This window comes from Rutidosis leptorrhynchoides, chromosome 5 (genome assembly GCF_046630445.1).
Source record: "Rutidosis leptorrhynchoides isolate AG116_Rl617_1_P2 chromosome 5, CSIRO_AGI_Rlap_v1, whole genome shotgun sequence".
In the NCBI taxonomy this organism is placed as follows: domain Eukaryota; kingdom Viridiplantae; phylum Streptophyta; class Magnoliopsida; order Asterales; family Asteraceae; genus Rutidosis; species Rutidosis leptorrhynchoides.
In genome coordinates this window covers 281,278,794-281,294,268 of record NC_092337.1, presented here as the reverse complement: position 1 = coordinate 281,294,268, position 15,475 = coordinate 281,278,794, and positions in this window count along the sequence as shown.

Here is a 15,475-nt window from a genome sequence, read left to right as displayed (position 1 = left end):
AACAAATCCATTTACATGATATTTGGATCGGACCGTGTTATTGGGCCATTGATGATGTTTATTAATTGGGCTTCAAGAAATCTAACTAGACTTCCGATAAACAGGACTGTAATCAAGCTTCGAATGTATCGAGATGTTGGGCCATAATAAACCCATTTGTTTCCCACCAACTGACTACTGCAATCCTTCTGTTATTCGAGCCTTTTCTTGCTTACTTCCTGGTTCAGTTCAAGCAATTACGACAACCATATGATGATGATGATGAATGAACGTAAATGATGATGATGATCATTCCTTGATGATAGTATATATGTTATGGTATAATTTTGATTACTTTTATTATTAGGATTTTATCATTTTTATCTTATTATTTATATTAGTGTCATTATTATTATTATCATTTTTATTTTTATTATTATTATTAATATTATTATGATAACTATTAGTATTATTATTAGTAGTAGTATTATTATCATTTTAGTTAGTAATATAAATATTAGCATCATTAGTATCATTAGTAACATCATTATTTTTTTAGTTAATATTATTAGTATTCGTTATTATTAAAATTAACATTTTTATTTAAAACGTATCATTTTTATTAAAGTTATTATATTTATCATTTATATTAAAAGTGTCATTTTTAACTATATTATTATTATTATTATTTTATCATTGCTAATACTATTTTAGTATTATTATAATCTTAACAAAACAAACGATATATATATATATATATATATATATATATATATATATATATATACAATAATATATTTAATACATATAACATAATAAAATTAATATTTTTATTTATTTTAAATATATAAAATGAATATATGAGACATATAAGTTACTAATATAACAATGATATAACTAATAAATTTATATATATGAATTTGTTCGATTGCCATTATATGTGTTAATATATATACAAATGATATAGGTTCGTGAATCCGAGGCCAACCCTGCATTGTTCAATGTCGTCATATGTATTTTCACTACAAAATACAGTATTGTGAGTTTCATTTGCTCCCTTTTACTCTTTACGTTTTTGGGCTGAGAATACATGCAAAATGCTTTATTAATTGTTTTACAATAATAATATGCGTGAGTTTCATTATTCCCTTTTTATATACATTTTTGGGCTGAGAATACATGCAAATGCTTTATTAACTGTTTTACAATATTTATATGCGTGAGTTTCATTTGCTCCCTTTTACTCATTATATTTTTGGGATGAGAATACATGCAAATGCTTTATTAACTGTTTTACAATATTTATATGCGTGAGTTTCATTTGCTCCCTTTTTAAATGCTTTTGCAATATATATTTTTGGGACTGAGAATACATGCGCTGCTTTTATAAATGTTTTACGAAATAGACACAAGTACTTAAAACTACATTCTATGGCTGGATTATTAAACCGAATATGCCCCTTTTTAGTCTGGTAATCTAAGAATTAGGGAACAGACACCCTAATTGACGTGAATCCTAAAGATAGATCTATGTGCCCAACAAGCCCCATCCAAAGTACCGGATGCTTTAGTACTTCGAAATTTATATCATGTCCGAAGGAGGATCCCGGAATGATGGGGATATTCTTATATGCATCTTGTTAATGTCGGTTACCAGGTGTTCAATCCATATGAATGATTTTTATCTCTATGTATGGGATGTGTATTGAAATATGAAATCTTGTGGTCTATTAAAATGATAAAAATGATTATTTATGTTAAACCGATGAACTCACCAACCTTTTGGTTGACACTTGAAAGCATGTTTATTCTCAGGTATGAAAGAAATCTTCCGCTGTACATTTGCTCATTTTAGGGATATTACTTGGAGTCATTAATGGCATATTGAAATGACCCGTCCTAATCCATCTGGACAAATACATTACATTTGGTTACATCGAGAGGTACTTGACCTCTATATGATACATTTTACAAACATTGCATTCGTTTTAAAAGACAAACTTTCATTACATCGAAAATTGACGGCATGGATACTATTTCATAATATATCCAACTATAATTGACTTAATAATAATCTTGAAGAACTCAACGACTCGAATGCAACGTCTTTTGAAATATGTCATGAATGACTCCAGGTAATATCTTTAAAATGAGCAAATGCACAGCGGAAGATTTCTTTAACACCTGAGAATAAACATGCTTTAAAGTGTCAACCAAAAGGTTGGTGAGTTCATTAGTTTATCACAAATAATCATTTCATAATTTTAATAGACCACAAGATTTCATATTTCCATTTTTCATAAACATACGTCCCATGCATAGAGACAAAATATCATTCATATGGATTGAACACCTGGTAACCGACATTCACAATATACATATAGGAATATCCCCATCATTCCGGGATCCTCCTTCGGACATGATATAAATTTCGAAGTACTAAAGCATCCGTTACTTTGGATGGGGCTTGTTGGGCCCGATAGATCTATCTTTAGAGTTCGCGTCAATTAGGGTGTCTGTTCCCTAATTCTTAGATTACCAGACTATATAAAAAGGGGCATATTCGATTTTGATCATTCAACCATATAATGTAGTTTCAATCACTTGTGTCCATTTCGTAAAACATTTATAAAAACAGCGCATGCATTCTCAGTCCCAAAAATATATATTGCAAAAGCATTTAAAAAGGGAACAAATGAAACTCACCTATTGTATTTTGTAGTAAAAATACATAGAACGACATTGAACAAGTATAGGGTTGGCCTCGGATTCACGAACCTATATCATTTGTATATATATTAATACTCATACTCGTAATCGAATAAGTTTATATATATAACTTATTAATGATGTTATTTTTATATCAATAATATATTTATTTTTCATGTACTCCTTTTATATAATAAAATATTTTGTTATGTTATATGTGTTAAACATATATAATTATGTATTTTATTTGTTTATCAAAACAATAGTTCTAATTATGCTATGTTAATATTAGTAAAAATAATAATCATAACAATAATTTTGATAATAATACTAATAATAATCATAATCATAATAGTAGTAATAATACCTGTACTAATAGCAATGATAATTCCATAATTTTAACCCTAATACTTTTAGATGATTTTGATAAGGATAATAATACTAATAATAACGATGATAATGATAATACTTATAATAATAATAATAATAATAATAATAATAATAATAATAATAATAATAATAATAATAATAATAATAATAATAATAATAATAATAATAATAATAATAATAATAATAATAAAAATAATAATAATAATAACATTTATCATATAATTAACACCAATACCAATACCAATACCAATAATAATAATAATAATAATAATAATAATAATAATAATAATAATAATAATAATAATAATAATAATAATAATAATAATAATAATAATAATAATAATAATAATAATAATAATAATAATAATAATAATAATAATAATAATAATAATAATAATAGAACATGGAACTACCTCAAAATAGGCTCTTAAAAAAATAAGTGACCCAGCTGGGGATCGAACCCACGACCACCCGTTCATCGACAAACAACCAAACCATTGATCTGTGTTCTTCTTTTCTGATTTATTGTCCCTTTTAATCTTTATAACCCGTATTTATGTTCATCCCTATTTCTTTTTCTTCTTCCCCACTAAAATCGACCAGAGGTTAAATGTTAAACAAATAAATTTTGGATTAATGTCTAGGGATTACAGAGACACAGGCTAACACTAGATTGGTTTTAAATCAATCGAGAAAAAAAAAATAACAAGAAGTACCAAAACAGTTGTACCGTTCGAAGAAAAATAAAAATAAAAACTTAAATCTTGATTCAAGAAATTAGACACTTTTAGACTCTTCATACAACATGAAATAGGTTGTAAATCTACCTTAAAAACTTTAGGGACCATCAAATTAGCTTTTATCAAAACAGAAAGCTTGAATTTCCTCATTGAAAAAATTGTTTGACTTTTTAAACCGTATCATTGACTCCCAAATTCGTGTTTGATTTCGCAAGTTAAGATTTGAAAACTTACAGAAAGATTCACGACATGTTTTAGAACAGTTTTGCATTTTTACTTTTCTTTAAATCGCTTCAAATCAATTAAAGGCTCAAATGGTCACCGATGAACACAGATAAAAAGAAAATAAAAAAAAGTCGAATTTAATCAGATATGATTCTGTGAGGATGTTTAAGTGGTTTAGGAATTATAAAGTGGATGAATTACAGTGATTAATCTGTATTGGAAAGCTTTAGATTTTGATTTGTGATTTTTTTTTGGATTTGAATGGCACGAACAGAGATACAGAGATAATGGTTTTAACAGATACACACAGATATATTTAATGTAAAGATAATTGATTTATTTTATGAAAGAATTGCTACAAGATTCGACATACATTCACAGGTGAAATAGGAAACAGAATAAAACAAGAGGAAGCTGATTGAAACAGGTAGCAGATGGTGATATATAGATATTTGTTTCCTTTAATATAATTACTTATCTCAGTATATATATCTGTTTCCATATATCTTTATATATCTGTATTTATACATCCTAATTACTCTTATTAATTAATAATTATACTATAATAATAATACTAATAATAATATAAATACATAAAGAATAATTGATTTCTAATAATACAGATAATAAGATAATAATATATATAATAATAATTATACCAACTAATACATAAGAATGATTCTAATGATAATAATATTTAATCATAATAACAATGATAATACTAACTTTATTAATGTTAATAATCATAATACTATACTAATCATAATAATAGGTGTATTATTAATGATAATAATATTATTAGTAATAATAATAATATTACAATTTATATATATATATATATATATCCATTTTCATATCTATATGTTCTATAATTAAAATAAAAATATTAATAATACTAATGTAAATGTTAATATAAAAATATTAATATACCAACTACAATTTAACTCATAATTAAACTTATTATATTAATATTACATATTATTGGTTATGTAATAATAACATACATTGTATATTTAATATTACAGTCTATAGAAATCATAAGTATATTTATTTTTATAACAAATTACTCTTCCTATATATTATCCACATAATTAAATTTTTTTTTTTGTATTATTACAAATTACCATTATATACATATACATATATATATATATATATATATACATTTTTATTTAGAAAATTAGTTTGTTCGTGAATCGTTCGGGAGTAGTCAATGTCAAATGTATACATGAACATAGTTCAAATATCTTGAGACTCGGTTTAACAAACTTTGCTTATCTTGTCGAGATCATATAAAGATCGAGTTTAAATTTTATCGAAAATTTTCGGGTCGTCACATTACCTACCCGTTAAAGAAATTTCGTCCCGAAATTTGAGTAAGGTCGTCATGGCTAACAATAAATATGTTTTCCTGACGAATATGAGCTGATAAATAGAGTTTTATTATTATTGAATAATACTGATAAAATAATTCGATTATTTGAAGAGCACGAATGAAGTTATCACAAGAGGGTGAAATGAATGAAATGAAGTTTCGTTTTAACTTTTGACGTTGTCTTGGTTGAATTCCTGAATTCAAGGGATTTAAATAAAATCTTCAAAATCTAAAAGATTTGATTCTTCGGTGAATAAGGAAATTAAGATCTCTATAATTAAATACGGTGATCTGCCTCGATTTCTCCGTCTGATATTTCCATTATAAATTAAACTCTTCCCGTTCCATAATTTTCACCATTCCTATACTTTCTTTCATTGTTCTTACATCCACAAGATTGTGAAAATGCTTAATCTAGTTCTGATCCTTGTCCTTATCCTGACTATTGCAACAATCATTCTCCTTTTCCAACTTCCACCGGAGGAATCTGTTTTCTTTTACTTCACCCTTGGGGTTATAGTGTTTTTTTTAATTTTCCCGTGTCTTTATGTTGCGATAAACATTGATATACACGGTCTGTAATTTTCGTGTTGTTATTGGGCTTTATATCTCCCCATTATATTTCAATGTCCTTATTTCTGTTTCCTATATTCATTGTTATCCACAATTAATACTCCCTCCTATTTGCTGCGATTTATATCCCACTTTCTATTTCGGAGCTTTGTCCCTTCGTTTCTTCTTGTTGCGATTGGGCATCTCTTGTAATGGTCCAGAATTCGTAAGTATAGAGTTTCAAATGAACTTAATGTTCTAAATAAGAAAGAATGTAATAGCACAATTTGATTTGTCAAATTTTCTGAGTCACTGAGAATAGAACTATCAAGAACATACTTTCTTGATATGTTCAGAAGTTAAGCAAAATGAAAGAGTTATGTAACCTGGCACGTGATGACGATATGATTTGTGAATCATCACGTTCCATTAGAAACTCAACATGACTTACTTTAATATAATCACGTTGATCAAGTGTCATTATATTATACTAACTCATGCATCAATTCCCAACTTTACTTCAATAACATTCATATTTTAAGCTCGAAAGTTTACCGAATATAGAAACTAGCAGTTTCTATATGATGTAATACTGATAGTACAAAGAGATTAATGATTTCAGATAAGAATAGTTATAAAAATATCTCCAGAAATATGGAGGATATTTATAATGAAAGATACGATAATATCTCGAAATATCTAAGATCAGAGGATGATAGAAACTATTGTCTGCAAGGGTTTAGAGTAAGGAGCAAGATATTTACTAAAGACTTTAGCAGACATTGAATCATTTGGATTCTTTGAAGTCAAACTTATTCTTTGTGATTTGTCCACGGCTTTCTTCATAGTTTCGCATAATCTGCTTTTCGGTACTAAATTTTCTATTGAATGTTTCCAATATAATGATACACAGGAAGCACGAAGAGGTATATAATTTCGGACGAGAATATTTATAAAAATATCTTCAGAAATATTGAAGATATTTATGATGATATTTTGGAATTTCTAAGTTCGATGGTTGATGAAGAAAGATTTTCCGCAAGATTTTAACATGAGTACGAAGCAAGATATTCATTGAAGGTTTCATCGAATCCAGAATTACCTGGATTCTTTGAATATATGGTATGGTCCTTATATTTGTCCTTGGTCTCCTTTGTGGTTAGCTCAATCCATTTTTCAGTTCCAACTTTTCTGAGCTTTTCCAACATACTATTCTTTATTATCAAACTTTCGACGATTAAGGTCGTTTACGGTTGTCTATGGTTTCTGCTGCTTCATTCAGCTTTTTCAACATTCAGAGTATTGATTCGCAGACTGGGTGCTTTTCAAAATTCCATAATGGAAGATCATGATTCTAAGAGATAAATGTTATATGTATACATAAAATTCTTGATGTAGTAATGGTGTGAGTTTTCAAAGTACTGATTGCTGATTTCTCGGTATTTGGTATGGCAGTTCTCTTTACAAGATGCGGATGAGTATATGATAGGGTTTCAATGAATAAATATAATGATTTATCAGAGAGATTTAAGCCAAGAAGCAACGAGGTTGCTGGTACATCTGTTGGTAATATGGTAAAATGTGAAAGGTTCCCCGGTAACAATAAAAGAGCACGTATACATATCAAGGTTATAATAAGGTTGTTTCGAACAAAAAGTCGAAGTTGACTTGTTGGGGCTGTGACAAAATTGGCTAATTTGAAAAGAGATTGCAAATTTATTTTCGATAATAATAACGCTAAAGGAATTAGCATAGTTATGCGTTAAACGTTTACTCAAGTTCCGAGTGTTTTCAGGTGCATAATAATATGCATCGATCTTTTCTTCCATAGGAAATGTGCAGTTGGTTCATTCTCTCGATTGAGGTGTTTTCAAGAATCATGAAAGGTTTGAACGCGGATTATAATCGTCAAGATACAAATGAGGTTTAAGATGAAATCAAGTGGCAAACTTGAAGAATTGTTTAGTTTCATATGTTATAATCAATATTTTAATTCATTTTAATTGTCCAGTGTTGGTAGTCCACAGTTGATATTCCACAGTAACAGTCCAGTAATTCATATATAATTTAATATATAATATTCGAATTGATTAATAAATACCGTGACCCGTGTACATGTCTCAGACTCGATCACAACTCAAAGTATATATATTATTTGAGAATCAACCTCAACCCTGTATAGAGAACTCGATCATTACTGCATATAGAGTGTCTATGGTGATTCAAAATAATATATATAGATGCGTCGATATGATATGTCAAAACCTTGTATACATGTCCCGATATTTAAAGTGCGTAAAATAAATAACAGAAATTAAATGACGATAAATAAAGTGCGTAAAGTAAATAACAGAAATTAAATGACGATAAATAAAATTGCGAGAATGTAAATTGCGATAAATAAACTGCGATAATTAAATTGCGATAATTATCTGGTAATACGGAATTAACAGTTACCAAGGAATAGTTAGCTAGGATTTTGTCAGCGTGGATTCTTAATAGAATTTCATATTGTTAATTAATCTGTTTCTAATCCATTTTTTATTGTGTCCATTATTTCTTCGTTATGCCACTTGATGGATCCTGATAGATCAAAATCCAAATATGTAATTGGATGAATATGGTTATTCTGTGGTGAACGGATTTGTATATCAGTGGATGTAAGTAGGATAGTATATGACTTGTTGAAACAGATTCGAAGAACGTACAATGTAACTTATTAATGTGAAATTTAAATAGTCCTCGGGTATTACCTACTCGTTAAAATATTTTCACCATTAACAGTTTGTACAAGAGAATTTTTAATTACAATCTTTATGAAAACATATATACATATATATTTTCTTCAGATTTATTCATGGATTTAATGAGTTAATATGATATTAAACTCATTTGCTTTTCGGTTGGAACTAGAATAAATAATCTCTAAAACTTTAGAGATTACATATTCGCCATGTCGAACGAAGATAAATGAGGTAGAGCGATACGTAGAACGAAGATCATATCCAAAGTACATATGATGATATTGAAGCATGGATTGTTGATGGTACTGGTGCTGTTATTGATTGTACTGTTGGTGCCGGTGATGTTGCTGAAGCTGGTACATTTTGCACCATATTCTCCGAATAGATTTTTCGAGCGCGAAGTTCGTTGACATATTACTCCAGGATGATTGTCGGTCGGAACGAGCGGATGAATAAGGTTCAGAATTGTGGATAGAATATAATCTTGTCGAGTTACCCTAGAAATGAGACTGAAAATGGTGTCTCGAACAGGTTCGCCGGTAAACGCTTCAGGTTCATTGTCGAGAGGTGAATTCGGTTGGTGGAAGGGGTTGCCTTCTGCGCGTTTCCATTAATTAAGTCGACTACGAACCCACCAGATGAATTGATAATGGCTGATTGGTTGATTCATGCCGATGACGCTGTTTTCGGAGCTTAGGTGAACATCTATGCCGGAATAGCTGTCGGAATAACTATCGGAATCGCTATCGGAATCTGAGGGACTCGAACTGGTTGCAGGATTCATCTCGTACGATCATATGGAGGATTTTCGATAAGAAATAGATTATAGGATGTAGATTAGTACCCTGCAATACATAATTTACCTATGCATATATAATACTAAAATCCCATAAGTTACGGAGGAATCTACGGAAGTTGTCAGGCAAAGTTACAGTAACAGATACGCTAAGATATAAAGTAGCAGATACGCTAAGATATAAATTTTGTCTATACACTATTCATGCAGTCAATGCAGTAAAATGTGTCTAGACTAAGAATGATAAGCAAGTGATTCCATAAGAATGATAAGCAGGAAATTTTTCGACACGAAATGATAAGCAAAACTTTTGACATGCAGACACGGTCGGAGTCCAGACTCACTAATGCATCCTAACGACTTATCAGTTAGACACACTAATGCAGACCTGGTTCGCTAAGACCACCGCTCTGATACCAACTGAAATGACCCGTCCTAATCCATCTGGACGAATACATTACATTTGGTTACATCGCGAGGTACTTGACCTCTATATGATACATTTTACAAACATTGCATTCGTTTTAAAAGACAAACTTTCATTACATCGAAAATTGACGGCATGCATACTATTTCATAATATATCCAACTATAATTGACTTAATAATAATCTTGAAGAACTCAACGACTCGAATGCAACGTCTTTTGAAATATGTCATGAATGACTCCAGGTAATATCTTTAAAATGAGCAAATGCACAGCGGAAGATTTCTTTAACACCTGAGAATAAACATGCTTTAAAGTGTCAACCAAAAGGTTGGTGAGTTCATTAGTTTATCACAAATAATCATTTCATAATTTTAATAGACCACAAGATTTCATATTTCCATTTTTCATAAACATACGTCCCATGCATAGAGACAAAATATCATTCATATGGATTGAACACCTGGTAACCGACATTCACAATATACATATAGGAATATCCCCATCATTCCGGGATCCTCCTTCGGACATGATATAAATTTCGAAGTACTAAAGCATCCGTTACTTTGGATGGGGCTTGTTGGGCCCGATAGATCTATCTTTAGAGTTCGCGTCAATTAGGGTGTCTGTTCCCTAATTCTTAGATTACCAGACTATATAAAAAGGGGCATATTCGATTTCGATCATTCAACCATATAATGTAGTTTCAATCACTTGTGTCCATTTCGTAAAACATTTATAAAAACAGCGCATGCATTCTCAGTCCCAAAAATATATATTGCAAAAGCATTTAAAAAGGGAACAAATGAAACTCACCTATTGTATTTTGTAGTAAAAATACATAGAACGACATTGAACAAGTATAGGGTTGGCCTCGGATTCACGAACCTATATCATTTGTATATATATTAATACTCATACTCGTAATCGAATAAGTTTATATATATAACTTATTAATGATGTTATTTTTATATCAATAATATATTTATTTTTCATGTACTCCTTTTATATAATAAAATATTTTGTTATGTTATATGTGTTAAACATATATAATTATGTATTTTATTTGTTTATCAAAACAATAGTTCTAATTATGCTATGTTAATAATAGTAAAAATAATAATCATAACAATAATTTTGATAATAATACTAATAATAATCATAATCATAATAGTAGTAATAATACATGTACTAATAGCAATGATAATTCCATAATTTTAACCCTAATACTTTTAGATGATTTTGATAAGGATAATAATACTAATAATAACGATGATAATGATAATACTTATAATAATAATAATAATAATAATAATAATAATAATAATAATAATAATAATAATAATAATAATAATAATAATAATAATAATAATAATAATAATAATAATAACAATAATAATAATAATAATAATAACATTTATCATATAATTAACACCAATACCAATACCAATAACAATAATAATAATAATAATAATAATAATAATAATAATAATAATAATAATAATAATAATAATAATAATAATAATAATAATAATAATAATAATAATAATAATAATAATAATAATAATAATAATAATAGAACATGGAACTACCTCAAAATAGGCTCTTAAAAAAATAAGTGACCCAGCTGGGGATCGAACCCACGACCACCCGTTCATCGACAAACAACCAAACCATTGATCTGTGTTCTTCTTTTCTGATTTATTGTCCCTTTTAATCTTTATAACCCGTATTTATGTTCATCCCTATTTCTTCTTCTTCTTCCCCACTAAAATCGACCAGAGGTTAAATGTTAAACAAATAAATTTTGGATTAAGGTCTAGGGATTACAGAGACACAGGCTAACACTAGATTGGTTTTAAATCAATCGAGAAAAAAAAATAACAAGAAACACCAAAACAGTTGTACCGTTCGAAGAAAAATAAAAATAAAAACTTAAATCTTGATTCAAGAAATTAGACACTTTTAGACTCTTCATACAACATGAAATAGGTTGTAAATCTACCTTAAAAACTTTAGGGACCATCAAATTAGCTTTTATCAAAACAGAAAGCTTGAATTTCCTCATTGAAAAAATTGTTTGACTTTTTAAACCGTATCATTGACTCCCAAATTCGTGTTTGATTTCGCAAGTTAAGATTTGAAAACTTACAGAAAGATTCACGACATGTTTTAGAACAGTTTTGCATTTTTACTTTTCTTTAAATCGCTTCAAATCAATTAAAGGCTCAAATGGTCACCGATGAACACAGATAAAAAGAAAATAAAAAAAAAGTCAAATTTAATCAGATATGATTCTGTGAGGATGTTTAAGTGGTTTAGGAATTATAAAGTGGATGAATTACAGTGATTAATCTGTATTGGAAAGCTTTAGATTTTGATTTGTGATTTTTTTTTGGATTTGAATGGCACGAACAGAGATACGGAGATAAAGGTTTTAACAGATACACACAGATATATTTAATGTAAAGATAATTGATTTATTTTATGAAAGAATTGCTACAAGATTCGACATACATTCACAGGTGAAATAGGAAACAGAATAAAACAAGAGGAAGCTAATTGAAACAGGTAGCAGATGGTGATATATAGATATCTGTTTCCTTTAATATAATTACATATCTCAGTATATATATCTGTTTCCATATATCTTTATATATCTGTATTTATACATCCTAATTACTCTTATTAATTAATAATTATACTATAATAATAATACTAATAATAATATAAATACATAAAGAATAATTGATTTCTAATAATACAGATAATAAGATAATAATATTTATAATAATAATTATACCAACTAATACATAAGAATGATTCTAATGATAATAATATTTAATCATAATAACAATGATAATACTAACTTTTTTAATGTTAATAATCATAATACTATACTAATCATAATAATAGGTGTATTATTAATGATAATAATATTATTAGTAATAATAATAATATTACAATTTATATATATATATATATATATATATATATATATATATATATATATATATATATATATATATATATATATATATATATATATATATATATATATATATATATATCCATTTTCATATCTATATGTTCTATAATTAAAATAAAAATATTAATAATACTAATGTAAATGTTAATATAAAAATATTAATATACCAACTACAATTTAACTCATAATTAAACTTATTATATTAATATTACATATTATTGGTTATGTAATAATAACATACATTGTATATTTAATATTACAGTCTATAGAAATCATAAGTATATTTATTTTTATAACAAATTACTCTTCCTATATATTATTCACATAATTAAATTTTTTTTTTTTTTGTATTATTACAAATTACCATTATATACATATACATATATATATATATATATATACATTTTTATTTAGAAAATTAGTTTGTTCGTGAATCGTTCGGGAGTAGTCAATGTCAAATGTATACATGAACATAGTTCAAATATCTTGAGACTCAGTTTAACAAACTTTGCTTATCTTGTCGAGATCATATAAAGATCGAGTTTAAATTTGATCGAAAATTTCCGGGTCGTCACACATATTTCAAAAGACGTTGCATTCGAGTCGTTGAGTTCATCAAGATTATTATTAAGGTAATTATAGTTAGATATATTATGAAATGGTATGCATGACGTCAACTTTCGTTGTAATAAAAGATTGTCTTTTCAAAAATGAATGCAATGTTTGTAAAATGTATCATATAGAGGTCAAGTACCTCGCGATGTAATCAACTGTTGTGAATCGCTTATAATCAATATGGACTTCGTCCGGATAGATTAGGACAGGTCTTTACAATTTAGGCTAATTTTTGAGCGATCCTAAGTTTTAAAAACATTTTAACTATAGGAATAACCCTAAGCCTAATTTAGTGTAGTTTTACCAAAATTTCAATCTTCAAGCAAACAAGTCTAAATTATTCTAAAACTAGTTTCTAAGCACTTTAGATGAACCACTAAGCCTAAATGAGCTAACAAAACATTAAGTTCCCAAAAATTTCACCAATTTCTAGCTTAAAACCTAAACTAATGAATCAAAAGCTAAAAGTGAGCCAAAATGCTTAAATCTAACCTAAAAACTAACACATATCAATCACATTATCTAATTAAGTATATAGGAATCCAAAATTGGGCATAAAACACAATTTTTCTCAAAAGTAAAAAATTTGACTCCGAGTAAAAACTCGAATTTTAACCGTGAAAGAGTACATTTTATGCAAAATTGATGATGGAAACGCGTTTAGGAGGTATGAGATATGCGGATTAGAGCTTTGAATTGCGAAAATTGATCAAGATTTGAGGTTGGTGGTGTGTGGGTGTGGCTGTCGGTCGAAGAAATCAAAGGGAGGAGAGGAAGAAAAGTGTAACGACCCGCACTTTTTCGATCGTTCTATACTTATAAGATTAATATTTACATAAATTAAACCTTACCAACATGATAAGCAATCCAAATTGTTGAGACTTATGTTTTCGAAAAGAGTTTTACACAACGTTTGACCGTCTAGTTTGACCGATGATATCACGAACTATACAATATATGATAATTATACGTTTGTGTATATATATGTATATATACATATTTAACATGATCTAAGAATGTTTTAATATCTCATTTTGTATTAATAACAATAAGTTATAAGTATATTTTGAAACTACTAACTTAAGTTTTCAAAACGATAACCATACGTAACGTTATTTGACTTAAATACTTATAACCTATAATGTTTATACATATATCGTATAAGTAATGTATTCAATCACTTTTAAAGGGCTTACATACATAAAACAATATAAGTATATTTACAAAAGATAGCTATATTTGAATCCTCGTTCCGTTTTCTCAAAGATTTCTATACGTATACCTAGGGTATATGTACCCGTATCATACGCAGCTTCTAGATGTATTTACTATTGGTATATACCAATAAAAATCTGCTCCTTAGCAGCCTTAAATGATTAAGAAACATGTGGAACCAACCATTTGTCAAGTAGCATGAATTATTTAGCAAGAAAACAAAGTTAGGTATCTTTTTTTTCCTTTATAACCTAAAAACGTTTTTATGCATGCACACCATTTCTTCACCCCATTTTCTCATACTTACACTTCCATTTCTCTCTCAAAATACTCTTAACTTCATACTTGATCATCTCCAAGCATTTTCTGTAGCGACCCGACCAAATCATGTTTGACGGCGCCGTCTACTTAGGTCCCGTTACGTGGTCATAAGTCTTTAAGACAAAGTTTGACCAAAATATGTCGCCTTCATTTCAAAATAAAGATTGTTCCCAAAGTTTACAAGAATTGTTCAACCAATAGTTACGTTACAACGCTATAATTCGAATGAAATCTAGGCGACACGGTTTAAAGTAAAGTCAAAAGACGCTCCATGAAATGCACATATACTCGACATCCAATGCAAGTATCAAATAATGAGCGGAAGCATGTATCATGTATCGTTCAAGGACCTGAGAAAAACATAGAAATCTGTCAACGAAAACGTTGGTGAAATCATAG